A 16,213-nucleotide genomic window follows, 5' to 3' on the forward strand; every position below is an offset into this window, starting at 1 on the left:
ACCTTTAACTTGGTGTGCTTTGATTTGTTTGTTAAGGTACACTTGGAAAAAAATCCTGATCTAAAACAAGAGAAAAGGAAAAGGTACAAAAAAGGAAATAAAAAAAACAAGCAAAAAACTATAATCCTGATTTTAAAGAATATGAAAGAATGAAGGCAAAAAGAGTAAGGAAAGACAAAAAGAACAAATAAATAAGAAGCCTGATCTGAAAAATATGAGGAGGAAACCAACCAACCAAACAAATGAACAAAATATTATAAGCCTCATACCAAAGAAAAGGATAAAAAAATAAGAATATGTATAAAATAAGGAATACAAAAATTAAAAATATGTATATATAAGAAATTTAAAAAGTTAAAAATAAAACAAAAAATTAAAAAAATAAGAAATCTTGTTCCTATTTCAACCAGAATTGAAGGTGATGCTTTGGAGTACTCCCTGGAACCTATGAATATGTTACCTTACATGACAAAAGGGGGACTTTTTGTTATTAATATGCTTAAGGGCACAAACCTTGAAGTGATTAAATTATCTTGGATTGTCTGAATGGGTCCAGTCTAACCACATCTATTCTTAAAAGTGGGAGAAACTTCATGGGCTGTTCTCAGAAGGGAATGTGATTGAAGAATGGTCAAAGCAATGCAGTGTTGCTGGCTTTGAAGATGGGATAATGGGGCCCTGAGCCAAGGCATGTAGTTGGTCTCTAGAAACTTGAGAAGGCAAAGAAATGGAATCTCTCGGGGCGGAGCAAGATGGCGGAGGAGTAGGAGACCTAGATTTCGTCTGGTCTCAGGAATTCAGCTGAATAGGGATCAAACCATTCTGAACACCTACGAACTCAACAGGAGATCAAACAGGAGAGTAGCAACAACTCTCTGAACAGAGAAGCGACCACTTACTGGAAGGTAGGGCGTGCGGAGAAGTGAATCCGAGGCGATATTCGGGAGGATAGATGGCGGGGGAGGGGCCTCCGCCGGCCGCTTCTGGCAAGTGATAGAGCCGCAGAGCACAAAATCGGACCTTTTAGAAGTTGGCTCGGCGGAGGGACGTCGCTGCAGTGGCTAAGCGGGGGGTGGAATCCTCCCAGGACAGTGTGGTCTCAGGACCCTTGGGGTCACAGAGAGACCGGGGGTGCCTGAGTGCGCCAGAGCTCCCAGGTATCAGAGCTGGGAAGCCGGCTGTAGAGACGGAGCAGAGTCGCGGGCTCTCAGCTTGGGGTTGCCATAAACTGTGATCTGCGGCCCAGTCGGGGCACGGCTCCCCCAGCAGGGACCGAACAAGCAGCAGATCCGGGGAGACTCCCCTTCCTTCCCGGGGAGGAGCGGTGCGGGAACGCGCTGCAGGGATCTGCTGGGTTTGGAGACTCCGTGCGGGGTCGGGTGCCAGAGATAGCAACGCTCGATCACAGGCCGGGTGGGCACGGAGTGCGGCCGGAGACCGGGGACACGGAAGTGACTGCTTTTCTCTGGGGGCACACTGAGGAGCGGGGCCCCGAGTTCTCGGCTCCTCTGGGCAGAGATTGGGAGGCCGCCATTTCTGCCCTGGTCCTCCAGGGCTGTGCCGAGAGCTTGCAGGGAACAAAAGCTCCTGAGAGCGGACCGGAGCAGCTTCCTTAGCCCGGACCAACAAGGGCGGGGCAATTCCGCCCCCGGCAAAGACATTTGGAAACCACGGCAACAGGCCCCTCCCCCAGAAGATCAGCACAAACAGCCAGCAAGCCAAGACCAAGTTGATAGATCAAGGAGAATGGGAGAACTCCAGCGCTAGGGGAATACTGCACATAGATTCATGGTTTTTTTTTTTTTTTTAACCATGATTCATTATTTCATCAAAGTTAATTTTTGTTGACTGTTTTTTTTTATTTTTCTTTTTCCCTTTTTCAACCAACATCTTATCAATCCCTTTTTTTATTTTTATTTTATTTTTTTAAAGATTTTATTTATTTATTTGACAGAGAGAGACACAGCGAGAGAGGGAACACAAGCAGGAGGAGTGGGAGAGGGAGAAGCGAAGCAGGCTTCCCGCGGAGCAGGGAGCCCAATGCGGGGCTCGATCCCAAGACCCTGGGATCACGACCCGAGCCGAAGGCAGACGCCTAAAGACTGAGCCACCCAGGCGCCCCAATCCCCTTTTTTTTTTAAAAAAAACATTTTTATTTTTCATTTTTAGAGTCATATTTTATCCCTTCATAGTAGTTACCCTTATTTTTGGCATATATATATGTTGTTCTCTCTTTAAAATTTTGAGGTACAGTTTCTTCTAACAGATCAAAATATATCCTAAATCACAAGTGTATGGCTTTGTTCTAGTCTCCTGCCTGATCACATTCTCTCCCTTTTTCCTTTTTTTTTCTTTTTTTTCTTTTTTTTCTTAAATCTTCTTTCTTTTTTCAAACAACTTATCTTACCAAGTCCTTTTATAAAATCTTTTATAATTTTCATCTTTACAGTCATCTTCCATCCCTTCATTGTATCAACCCTTATTTTGTACATATATGTCTTTCTTCCTTTAAAATTTTAGGAGGCACTTTTTTCTAACAGACCAAAATACGCCCAAAATCTAGTGTGTGGCACTGATCTATGCACTAGCCTGATCATATTTGATCATATTCTGCTTTTTTTTGTATTGTTTTGTTTTTGTTTTTATCTTTTTTTTTCTTTTTTTTTCTCTTCCTTTTTCTCTTTCTTTTTTTGTTTCTTTCCCTTTCTTTTCCCCTGGTTTCAGGTCTTTTCTGATTGGTATACAGTATATTTGCTGGGGACGTTGTAAACCTGTTAGCATTTTGTTCTCTCATTCATCTATTCTCCTCTGGACAAAATGACAAGACGAAAGAAATCACCTCAGCAAAAAGAACAAGAGGTAGTACCGTCAGCCAGGGACCTACTCAATACGGATATTAGTACGATGTCGGACCTAGAGTTCAGAATCATGACTTTAAAGATACTAGCTGGGCTTGAAAAAAGCGTGGAAGTTATTAGAGAAACCCTTTCTGGAGAAATAAAAGAACTAAAATCTAACCAAATCGAAATCAAAAAGGCTATTGATGAGGTGCAATCAAAAATGGGGGCACTAAATGCTAGGATAAATGAGGCAGAAGAGAGAATCAGCGATATAGAAGATCAAATGATGGAAAATAAAGAGGCTGAGAAAAAGAGAGAGAAACAACTACAGGATCACGAGGGCAGAATTCGAGAGATAAGTGATACGATAAGACGAAACAACATTAGAATAATTGGGATCCCAGAAGAAGAAGAAAGAGAGAGAGGGGCAGAAGGTATATTGGAGCAAATAATAGCAGAGAACTTCCCTAATGTGAGGAAGGAAACAGGCATCAAAATCCAGGAGGCACAGAGAACCCCTCTCAAAATCAATAATAATAGGTCAACACCCCGACATCTAATAGTAAAACTTACGAGTCTTAGAGACAAAGAGAAAATCCTGAAAGCAGCTCGGGAGAAGAGATATGTAACCTACAATGGTAGAAACATTAGATTGGCAACAGACCTATCCACAGAGACCTGGCAGGCCAGAAAGGACTGGCAAGATATCTTCAGAGCACTAAATGAGAAAAATATGCAGCCAAGAATACTATATCCAGCTAGGCTATCATTGAAAATAGAAGGAGAGATAAAAAGCTTCCAGAACAAACAAAAATTAAAGGAATTTGCAAACACGAAACCAGCCCTCCAAGAAATATTGAGAGGGGTCCTCTAAGCAAAGAGAGAACCTAAAAGCAGCAAAGAGCAGAAACGAACACAGACAACAGACAGTTAACAGTCACCTTACAGGTAATACAATGGCACTAAATTCATACCTTTCAATAGTTACCCTGAATGTAAATGGGCTCAATGCCCCAATCAAAAGACACAGGCTATCAGATTGGATTAAAAAACAAGACCCATCCATATGCTGTCTGCAAGAGACTCATTTTACACCCAAAGACACCCCCAGATTGAAAGTGAGGGGGTGGAAAACCATTTACCATGCTAATGGACACCAAAAGAAAGCTGGGGTGGCAATCCTTATATCAGACAAACTAGATTTTAAAACAAAGACTGTAATAAGAGATGAGGAAGGACACTATATCCTACTTAAAGGGTCTATCCAACAAGAAGATCTAACAATTGTAAATATCTATGCCCCTAACATGGGAGCAGCCAATTATATAAGGCAATTAATAACAAAAGCAAAGAAACACATTGACAACAATACAATAATAGTGGGGGACTTTAACACCCCCTGACTGAAATGGACAGATCATCTAAGCAAAAGATCAACAAGGAAATAAAGACTTTAAATGACACACTGGACCAAATGGACTTCACAGACATATTCAGAACATTCCATCCCAAAGCAACGGAATACACATTCTTCTCTAGTGCCCATGGAACATTCTCCAGAATTGATCACATCCTAGGTCACAAATCAGGTTTCAATCAGTACCAAAAGATTGGTATCATTCCCTGCATATTTTCAGACCACAATGCTTTGAAACTAGAACTCAACCACAAGAGGAAAGTCGGAAAGAACTCAAATACATGGAGGCTAAAGAGCATCCTACTAAAGAATGAATGGGTCAACCAAGAAATTAAAGAAGAATTAAAAAAATTCATGGAAACCAATGAAAATGAAAACACAACTGTTCAAAATCTTTGGGATACAGCAAAGGCAGTCCTGAGAGGAAAGTATATAGCAATACAAGCCTTTCTCAAGAAACAAGAAAGGTCTCAAATACACAACCTAACCCTACACCTAAAGGAACTGGAGAAAGAACAGCAAATAAAGCCTAAACCCAGCAGGAGAAGAGAAATCATAAAGGTCAGAGCAGAAATCAATGAACTAGAAACCAAAAGAACAGTAGAACAGATCAACGAAACTAGGAGCTGGTTCTTTGAAAGAATTAACAAGATTGATAAACCCCTGGCCAGACTGATCAAAAAGAAAAGAGAAAAGACCCAAATCAACAAAATCATGAATGAAAGAGGAGAGATCACAACCAACACTGAAGAAATACAAACAATTATAAGAACATATTATGAGCAACTCTATGCCAGCAAATTAGATAACCTGGAAGAAATGGGTGCATTCGTAGAGATGTATCAACTACCAAAATTGAACCAGGAAGAAATAGAAAACCTGAACAGACCTATAACCAGTAAAGAAATTGAAACAGTCATCAAAAATCTCCCAAGAAACAAAAGCCCAGGGCCAGATGGCTTCCCAGGGGAATTCTATCAGACATTTAAAGAAGAATTAATACCTATTCTCCTGAAACTGTTCCAAAAAATAGAAATGGAAGGGAAACTTCCAAACTCATTTTATGAGGCCAGCATTACCTTGATCCCAAAACCAGACAAAGACCCCATCAAAAAAGAGAATTACAGACCAATATCCTTGATGAACATGGATGCAAAAATTCTCACCAAAATACTAGCCAATAGGATCCAACAGTACATTAAAAGGATTATTCACCATGACCAAGTGGGATTTATTCCTGGGCTGCAAGGTTGGTTCAACATCCGCAAATCAATCAACGTGATACAATACATTAACAAAAGAAAGAGCAAGAATCATATGATCCTCTCAATAGATGCAGAAAAAGCATTTGACAAAGTACAACATCCTTTCTTGATCAAAACTCTTCAGAGTGTAGGGATAGAGGGTACATACCTCAATATCATAAAAGCCATCTATGAAAAACCTACAGCGAATATCATTCTCAATGGGGAAAGGCTGAGAGCTTTTCCCCTAAGGTCAGGAACGCGGCAGGGATGTCCACTCTCACCACTGCTATTCAACATAGTATTAGAAGTCCTAGCCACAGCAATCAGACAGCAAAAAGAAATCAAAGGCATCCAAATCGGCAAAGAGGAAGTCAAACTCTCACTCTTTGCAGATGATATGATACTGTATGTGGAAAACCCAAAAGACTCCACCCCAAAACTGCTAGAACTCATACAGGAATTCGGTAAAGTAGCAGGCTATAAAATCAATGCACAGAAATCAGTGGCATTCCTATACACCAACAACAAGACAGAAGAGAGACAAATCAAGGAGTCGATCCCATTTACAATTGCACCCAAAACCATTAGATACCTAGGAATAAATCTAACCAAAGAGGCAAAGGATCTGTACTCAGAAAACTGTAAAATACTCATGAAAGAAATTGAAGAAGACACAAAGAAATGGAAAAACGTTCCATGCTCATGGATTGGGAGAATCAACATTGTGAAGATGTCAATGCTACCTAGAGCAATCTACACATTCAATGCAATCCCCATCAAAATACCATCCACTTTTTTCAAAGAAATGGAACAAATAATCCTAAAATTTGTATGGAACCAGAAGAGACCCCGAATAGCCAGAGGAATACTGAAAAAGAAAAGCAAAGCTGTCGGCATCACAATTCCGGACTTCCAGCTCTATTACAAAGCTGTCATCATCAAGACAGTATGGTACTGGCACAAAAACAGACACATAGATCAATGGAACAGAATCGAGAGCCCAGAAATGGACCCTCAACTCTATGGTCAACTTATTTTTGACAAAGCAGGAAAGAATGTCCAATGGAAAAAAGACAGTCTCTTCAACAAATGGTGTTGGGAAAATTGGACAGCCACATGCAGAAGAATGAAACTGGACCATTTCCTTACACCACACACACAAATAGACTCCAAATGGTTGAAAGACCTAAACGTGAGACAGGAGTCCATCCAAATCCTAAAGGAGAACACAGGTAGCAACCTTTTCGACCTTAGCCGCAGCAACTTCTTCCTAGAAACATCGCCAAAGGCACGGGAAGCAAGGGCAAAAATGAACTATTGGGATTTCATCAAGATAAAAAACTTTTGCACAGCAAAAGAAACAGTCCACAAAACCAAAAGACAACCGACAGATTGGGAGAAAATATTTGCAAACGACATATCAGATAAAGGGCTAGTATCCAAAATCTATAAAGAACTTATCAAACTCAACACCCAAAGAACAAATAATCCAATCAAGAAATGGGCAGAAGACATGAACAGACATTTCTCCAAAGAAGACATCCAAATGGCCAACAGGCACATGAAAAAGTGCTCAACATCGCTTGGCATCAGGGAAATCCAAATCAAAACCTCAATGAGATACCACCTCACACCCGTTAGAATGGCTAAAATTAACAGGTCAGGGAACGACAGATGTTGGCGGGGATGTGGCGAAAGGGGAACCCTCCTACACTGTTGGTGGGAATGCAAGCTGGTGCAACCACTCTGGAAAACAGTATGGAGGTTCCTCAAACAGTTGAAATTAGAGCTACCGTTCGATCCAGCAATTGCACTACTGGGTATTTACCACAAAGATACAAATGTAGGGACCCGAAGGGATACATGTACCCCAATGTTTATAGCAGCAATGTCCACAATAGCCAAACTGTGGAAAGAGCCAAGATGCCCATCGACAGATGAATGGATAAAGAAGATGTGGTATATATAATATACACAATGGAATATTATGCAGCCACCAAAAGGAATGCGATCTTGCCATTTGCAACGACGTGGATGGAACTGGAGGGTGTTATGCTGAGTGAAATAAGTCAATCAGAGAAAGACATGTATCACATGACCTTACTGATATGAGGAATTCTTAATCTCAGGAAACAAACTGAGTGTTACCTGAGTGGTTGGGGGTGGGAGGGATGGGGTGGCTGTGTGATAGACATTGGGGAGGGTATGTCCTATGGTGAGCGCTGTGAATTGTGCAAGACTGTTGAATCACAGATCTGTACTTCTGAAACAAATAACGCAACATATTTTAAGAAAAAAGAAAAAGAAGAAGATAACAGGAGAGGAAGAAAAGGGGAGTATGTCAGAGGGGGAGACGAACCATGAGAGATGATGGACTCTGAAAAACAAACTGAGGGTTCTAGAGGGGAGGGGGTAGGGGGATGGGTTATCCTGGTGATGGGTATTGAGGAGGGCACGTTCTGCATGGAGCACTGGGTGTTATGAACAAACAATGAATCATGGAACACTGCACCAAACAGTAATGATGTAATATATGGTGATTAACATAACAATAAAAAATAAAAAAATAAAAAAAAAAAAAGAAATGGAATCTCTCCCAGAGCCTCCAGAAAGGAACATAGCCCTTGATTTTGGCCTGGTGATACCCACGTTCAACTTCCAACCTACAGAAATTTGCAGTTGCGATGAAAGGTTATTTGGGCAAAAATTGCCCTTAACTTCTCTGAAATTCGGATCTTCCCATCTCTATCCAGGAATATAGATCTAATGTCTACCTCAAGATATCTGATTACCCAAAAGGAAGTAAATGAATTTACATTCTCAAAGAAAGGGTAAAATTTTATCCCACCTTCTTCCTTCCCTTATTTATCTTTAAACTTATAATTCCCAATCCATTACTAGACCACAGCCAACATCCGACTTCAGGCATTTTCATGCATAATTCTTCCTTTGGTGACACCCTCTACCTGGATTTCAAAAGATCTGCTTGGCTAGGATATCCCACTTCGTTTTGATTTTAGCAAATGCCTTCAGTAATATATTGAGAACCTGTCTATTCCAACTTTGCTCTTCTTCTGGTAGAATTTTCAGCTTAACTAAAAAGAAAGAAACACAGATAGTATAGAGCAGTTATAAAAATTTTTGAGTCACATTTCTTGCTACACATGGTCAAAAAATCTGTGTAGTCCCTTTCAAACACAGCTACTATTTCTTTATACTAAAATCAACTGGAAGGTTTATGGAATAGGAAAATTATCTTCTTCAATATCTTTCTGAAAGCCAATAGAAATTTCTTTCTCACCAGCAGGGCTAGCCTCAAATTTAACTGCTGAAAAGATAGCTCTGAACTAAGCATATCATAGGGATACTTTTGAATTGCAAGAATAGTGTATATCACCCTGCCATCTCCCACTCCCTTTCCCTAAATTCTTCTCTTCCTTTCACAATCCTTTCATTCTCCCCTTATTTCTTCTCTCTCATCTCTTTTCCCTTTCTTTTCTTCTCTTATGAAATGAAAGCCACTTGTTATTGTCTAAGTGAAAGCTTATAATCGCCATCTACTGGTTAGAGGATTCTAGTACAGGTTGTGGCCTTCATGAGCATTTGCATGCCTGATTATTACCCATATCTATGAGGTGATTATTTTCTTCTTTGGTAGCACAGCTCAGATTGTTTCCTGAAAAAAGTAAACTGCTGTTTATCAAGTCTACTTTTTCATAGAATGTGCTTTTAAGAGATTTTAAAGCTACATTTGCTACATTATAATTTAATAAGCCCCTTCAGGAGAGAGATTTCACTCAACTCAAGTTCCTGGCCCATGGTAGGAATTTAGTGAGTATATTTTGAACAAATATTTGTTGAATCAGTCCCTCAACACAGAAACAAAGCCTCTCTTTCTCCGCATGAGTAAATATCAACTGGCTATTGCAATGGCTACTTAACTAGATTCCTTGCCTTTATTTTCTTAACTTCTAATCCATCACACATTTGTTATTAGGTGGATTTTCCTGAAGTTGAACACTCTCTCCATGCCAAAAACGTTTTTATATGTGTCAAGTGACTATCCATTCCCCATGGAATGAGGTTCAAAGTCATGAATCTGACACTCAAATCTCCCACTCCTCAAATCTGACCTCATCCTAATTAGCTGAGTTCATCTTCTACAGTTCCTTTCACAACCAAAATTAATTACTTGTTATTTGCAAAATATACTGTGCATTTCACTGTCTCTGTCCCTCCTATTAAAATTTTATTTCCCTTCCTGTTCCACATTTTGCAACTCTTATCCTCTCTTCAAGTCCCTTCTTGTAAATGGCTGTCTCTTTTAAGCCTTCTTTGATTATCAATGCCATATATGTTCCCACCCCAGAAGTGCCCTCTCGCTTCTGAAGTCCCAGGTCACTTTATCTTAATATTTCTTGTCACTTTGTATTTTCCATTTTGTATTCTAATTATTGTGTACATGTTGTATGCCCCTTAATAAACTCTGAACTTCATATTCATGATAGACAATATTAATGCTTCTTGAATGCTTGTAGGTGAGGATTACTGAGAGGTAATATAGGACCCAGTAAGTACTAAAGGCTGAACAAATGCTAGCTATCATTAATGTTATTATTGTTGTTGGTCATTTTTAAATAAATAACCCCCAAATTTACTGACTGGTCTTTCAGAAATATTCAATTTCAGAAGTCATAAACAATCCAGTTGTGCTTTCATCATTCAAAACATTTATTTCTTTTCTTTTATGGAGTTGTCTTCTTGTGAAAATGCTTACAGGTAGGCAACAATCAGAGAGCCACTCTGCTTGTCTGAATCTTGGCTTTGCCACTTCATAGTTATATGACCTTGGGCAGGCAACTCCTCCATGCTTCAGTTTTCTCATCTATAAAATGAAGATAATAATGGTGCCTACTTCATTGGGTCATTATGATTATATAAGATGAATAAATGCTTGTAACAATGCTTGTAACATAGTAAATACTATATAACTGTTAGTTATTATTACTATTATTATTATTGGAACAATACTGTGAAACAGGCACTTTGACATACACTGTTTCATTTAATCCTCAGAACAACTTTGTGAGATAATAATTATTATTTTTTTGATTTTGCAGATGGAGAGGCCTAAACTCAAGAAAGTTAAATATTCTTCAAAGGTTTCACAGCTGGTAAGATCCAGAGCAGGATTCAAACTCAGGTTTGTATGCTGTACCCTAGAAAGCTAAGTAAGCATTGCTATTAATGTACTAAAGAGTTAAGAACATTACTAACTATATACAAAGGAGACAATCATCCAGAAGGTATAATTTGAAGGAAGCCCTGGCATAAAATCCCTCCACTTATTTCAGTACCACAAGGTCTTTAATACCACTGCTATTAATTCATTCTATGGGTTAAGCATAGCACTCTCTAGATTCTTTGGAAGGGTTTTTACAAGTCCATACTAGATGAACTTCATGATTGCCCTTCCATTTAACTATGTCTCACTTTAATATACCACCCAACATTAGTCAAGAATTTAGAAGCATCCTATAAGCAGTGTTGCATAATCCATCTTTGTGATTTTCTGTCTAATTCATTCAGCTCCTGTTTGCCTCATTTGACTTTCAAGTGGGGTAGCAGAGGTCAGTCACCCTAGGAGCTTGAGTAGTCCCTCCAGCTCCCGTTTGTTGCTGTCAGTTCACCATGGTGGCTGTCCCCACAGACCTGCAAGATGTGCTCCTGTTCACCAAAATGGAGATGATAACTGATTTGCAGGAGCCCATTCTTCAGTTCTGTTTAGGAGGTCACCTACCAGTTTGCTGCTTACTGTCAAAGGGAATTCAATTACAACATCATAAGTGTGACAAACTATCCAATGTTCTATATAGATACCAGCTGTCTCAAAGTTTCTGGACTATATAGTCTTTGGTTATTAAGGGAGGCCCAAGAAAAACTCGTCCAAGTTGTTTCTTTTTATTCTTCTGTCTCTTTCTCTCAAATTCCTTTATTCACCAGTCAGATGGAAAATGGTTTAATTTGTGCATCTGAGAGTCAGACATTAATATGATCAAAGGGAGACAAAGACTGAGTTCCTATTTAAAGCAAAATCAAACTTTGAAAACAATTTAATGAACACCACATAATTATGAAATGATGGACTAAATAATGTGTGTCTGAACATAGGTCAACATTTTTCAAGCTTTCTGTTTGCTGCCACAAGCATTTCGTAAATCTGTAGCTTTTACTGATTCCCAAGGTTCTCCATAAAGAATTAAAGTGATATACATTTGTAATATGCCCAACTGGATTTTCAAATAATATGTATTGGAAAACATTCCCAATTAAATATATACTCTGTCTATCCACATCTGAGATTCTCAATGTTTGTTTATTGGACATTGTTCAAACAACAGTCTGTGTCTGAACCTATGTTAGGGTGAATGTAATAATGTTTCTCAAAAGGGAATTAAACAAATAACTTGAGACTCACTGAGTTCCTTGAAGTAGATGCACTATATTTTGAGAGTTGGTGTCTGGCAACATCTGGCATCACATTTATACTAGAGAGTAGTAGAAGGACTGTGAATTAGCTTAAGGAGAAAATTCTATTTGTTTCATTTGCTTGAGGTATTTAGCAAAGCCTTGATCTGAATATTTTGTCAACAAAATTTGAATTTAAAGAAAGAAGATACCAGCAATATATTGAAATCTGAACAGTTCCTACAGCCAACTGCTTCAGTTGAAGAAAGAAGACTGTTTATTTTTTCTTTCAGAAAAAGTAAAGTTGTTTCCTTTTTAATTTATTTTTCTCTTTGGTTTTTCTACTGAACCATTTGCAAGTAAGTTTCAAAATTAAGGACTCTTCATGCATAAATATTTCAGTTTATATTTTCAAAAAAACCAAATAGAGTAACTTATATAATGAAGGTAGAGTTATAATATTCAGGAATTTAACATTGATGCAATTCTAGCATCGCATGTACAGTCCATATTCAAATGTTGCTAATTGTAGGAGGATAACTTTTAAAAAAGGACCTAAATAGAATGAAGGAGTAGCATGATTAAGTCAGGGAAAAAGGTAATAATGTAATAAGGATTGTGTGAATCTGAAAGGATCCAATTTATCTCAATTTACTGTCATTTAAAAAGCTTCCTATAGCTGAGTCCCCTTCCTTAAAAAGACAGCAGGACAAAAATCTTGCAGAGATATAGCATAGAGGCAATGGTTTGGAAAATGCCAGGAACAGGCAGAACAGAGAGTGATTTACTTATCTCAGAGCATGGCCCAGAGGGGCAGGGATTATGGGAAGACCTCATAGGAACAAAGGAGCTGACATGCACCATTTTAATCCCTTGCCCCCAGCATAAACACAGAACCACCTGTGTGGAACAGTGTTACACTTGCTACCTACTTGCTTATACCAAGCACAGCCCATGGTGTTTCACTGGACCTGACCTTCCCAGTGACATTTACCACAGTCTCAGCACTGCAGGACCCCATCCCCCAGAAGACCAGTGCAAACCCCACCAAAACCTCATCACCCCATCTACACATTTTGTGAGACGTCAGTTCCAGTGGCAGTGGCAGGTCTCATTTTATAAGCAGAACAGCATGCAACTGTTAAATCGCACCTTACCTCTGCTGGGGACCAAACATGGCCCACAACAGGCAAAGAGATCCTCTACAGTTAACTGGACTAAGGTAAAAAGATGCCAGGACTCAACACCAGAGCACATGCAACACATATAAGAGACACTTCCTGGAGCACCAGGCCCAGGGGAACAGGGGACACTGCACAGTAGGGCACTATAGGATCTCTTCTTCATAAGGCCATTACTGTCAAGAACAAGAGATGTAGCTGACTTTCCTAACATACAGAAACAGACACAGAGATTTAGACAAAATGAGGGCAAGGAAATATGTCCCAAATGAAAGAACAGGACCCAATCACAGCAAGAGACCTAAGCAAAATTGGGTATAAGTGATATGCTTCATAGAGAATTAAAAATAATGACTATAAAGATACTCAATGGACTTGAGAAAAGACTGGAGGACATCAGTGAGACCCTTAACAAGGAGATAAAAAAAGAACCAATCAGAGATAGAGAACACAATAAATTAAGTTGAAAATACACTTGATGGAATAAAGAGCAGGATAAATGAAGCAGAGGAAAGAATTGATGACCTGGAAGACAGAGTAATGGAAAGTAATCAAACTGAGCAAATGAGAGAAAGAAAAATTATGCAAACTGATAATAGTCTTAGGGAACCCAGTGATTCCATCAAGCATTTGCATTATAGGGATCCTAGAAGAAGAGAAAAGTGGGCAGAAAATTTACTTGAAGAAATAATAGCCAAAATTTTCTCACAGCTGAGCAAGGAAACAGATATCTAGATACAGGAGGCACCCAGAGAACCCCCAACAAAATCAACCCAGGGTGGTCCACACCAAGACATATAGTAATTAAAATGGCAAAATGTAGTATGAAAAAAAATTAAATCAGTAAGAGAGAAGACAGTTATGTGCAAGGGAAACCCCATAAGCTTATCAGTGCATATTTCAGCAGAAACTTTTCAGACCGGAGAGAGTGGTATGATAGATTCAAAGTGCTGCAAGGGAAAACTGTGCAGCCAAGAATACTCTACCCAGAGAGGCTATTATTCAGAGCAGAAGGAGAGTTAAAGAGTTTCTCCAACAAACAAAACTAAAGGAGTTAATGACCAGTAAACTGGCCCTACAAGAAATACTGAAGGGATGAAAAGTAAAAAACACAAAAGAAGTAAAAACAAGCATTTCTGTAAAAATAAGTCAAGAAATTCACAAAATGAAAGGATGTAAAATATGACACCATATGCTTAAAACGTGGGTTGGTGGGAGAGGAGTAAAGAATGGTTCAAACTTGGGCGCCTGGGTGGCTCAGTTGGTTAAACGACTGCCTTCGGCTCAGGTCATGATCCTGGAGTCCCGGGATCGAGTCCCACATCGGGCTCCCTGCTCAGCGGGGAGTCTGCTTCTCCCTCTGACCCTCTTCCCTCTCATGCTCTCTGTCTCTCACTCTCTCTCTCTCTCTCAAATAAATAAATAAAATCTTTTTTTTTAAAAAAAAGAATGGGTTCAAACTCAAGCAACCACCAACCTAATATAATGCAGATGTTACATAATACCTCAATGGTAACCACAAATCAAAAACCATTAATAGATATGCAAAAAATAAAGACAAAGGAATCCAAGTATATCACTAAGGAAAATCAGCAAGAGAGAGAGAAAGAAAAAATGATCAGAGAAAAGCTACAAAAACAAACATGAAACAAGTAACAAAATGACAATAAATACATATCCCAGTAATTACCTTGAATGTAAATGGACTAAATGCTGCAATGAAAAGATATAAGGTAAGAGAGTGGATATAAACACAAGACTCATCTATAAGCTGCAGGGAGCCTGCTTCTCCCTCTCCCTCTGTCATTCCCCCTGCTTGTGCTCTCTTGCTCTCTATCAAATAAATAAATAAAATCTTAAAAAAAAAGAAATAATATAACCAGTTGATGAAACCAGTTCTTGTTTCTTTGAAGAAAAAAAAAACAAACTTAAAATAGATTAAACACCTAAATGTGAGTCCTGATATCATAAAAATCCTAGAAGAGAGCATAGGCAGTTATTTCTCTGACTTTGGCCATAGCAACATTTTTCTAGATATGTCTTCTGAGGCAAAGAAAATAAAAGCAAAAATGAATAATTGGGGCTACATTAAAATAAGAAGCTTCTGCACAGCAAAGGAAACAATCAACAAAGTTAAAAAGAAACATACTGAATGGAAGAAGATATTTGCAAATGATATATCCAATAAAGAGTTAGTATCCAAACTATATAAAGAACTGATACAACTCAACATCCCAAAAACAAATAATATAATTAAAAATGGGCAGAAGAAATGAATAGACATTTCCCCAAAGAAGATACACAGATGGCCAACAGACATGAAAAAATGCTCAATATCACTCATCAGGGAAATACAAACTAAAACTACAATGAAATATCACCTTACACTTCTCAGAATGGCTGAAATCACAACAGAGGAAACAACTAGTGTTGGTGAGGATGTGAAGAAAAAGGAACCCTCCTGCCCTGTTGGTGGGAATGCAAACTAGTGCAGCCACTTGGAGAAGAGTATGGAAGTTCCTCTAAAAGTTAAAAATAGAATTATCCTACAATCCAGTAATTTCACTTCTGAGTGAGATTACCCAAAATACAAAAACACTAATTCAAAGGGATATATGCACCTCTGTATTTATTGCACTGTAATTTACAATAGCTAAATTATGGAAGTAGTCTAAGTACTCATCAATAGATGAATGGGTAAAGAAGATACGGTGTGTGTGTGTGTGTGTGTGTGTACCATGGAATATTATTCAGGCATAAATAAGAATGAAATCTTGCCATGTCATTACATGGATGGAGTTAGAGTATAATGGTAAGTGAAATAAGTCAGTCAGAGAAATACAAATACCATATGATTTCACTCATATGTAGAATTTAAGAAAGAATACAAATGAAGAAAGGAATAAAAAAGAGACAGAGACATACCAAGAAATGCTTAATTATAGAGAGCTAACTGATGGTTACTGGGAGAAGAGGTGGGAGGGGAAGGATATATGAAATAGTTGATGGCTATTAAACAGTTCACTTATTATGAAGAGCACTGAGGTATACAATTGTATA

At 38.7% G+C, this 16,213-nt stretch overlaps 1 long non-coding RNA gene across 2 annotated transcripts in view; it reads right to left on the reverse strand.

Annotated features, from left to right (window-relative positions):
- Positions 1-16,213, reverse strand: part of LOC141370614 (uncharacterized) — a 336,998-nt gene that overhangs the window by 176,830 nt on the left and 143,955 nt on the right. The window contains exon 4 of one of the 2 annotated variants that reach the window (XR_012374804.1): positions 10,277-10,389. The exons of the other annotated variant lie outside the window; for it this stretch is intronic. This is a non-coding gene — a long non-coding RNA (uncharacterized lncRNA). Of the gene's footprint in view, positions 1-10,276; positions 10,390-16,213 lie in introns of those variants that run through there. 2 annotated transcript variants of the gene reach the window in all.

This window comes from Callorhinus ursinus, unplaced genomic scaffold, assembly GCF_003265705.2.
Source record: "Callorhinus ursinus isolate GAN/ISIS: 27379988/994484 unplaced genomic scaffold, GSC_fseal_2.0 scaffold40, whole genome shotgun sequence".
NCBI lineage: Eukaryota > Metazoa > Chordata > Mammalia > Carnivora > Otariidae > Callorhinus > Callorhinus ursinus.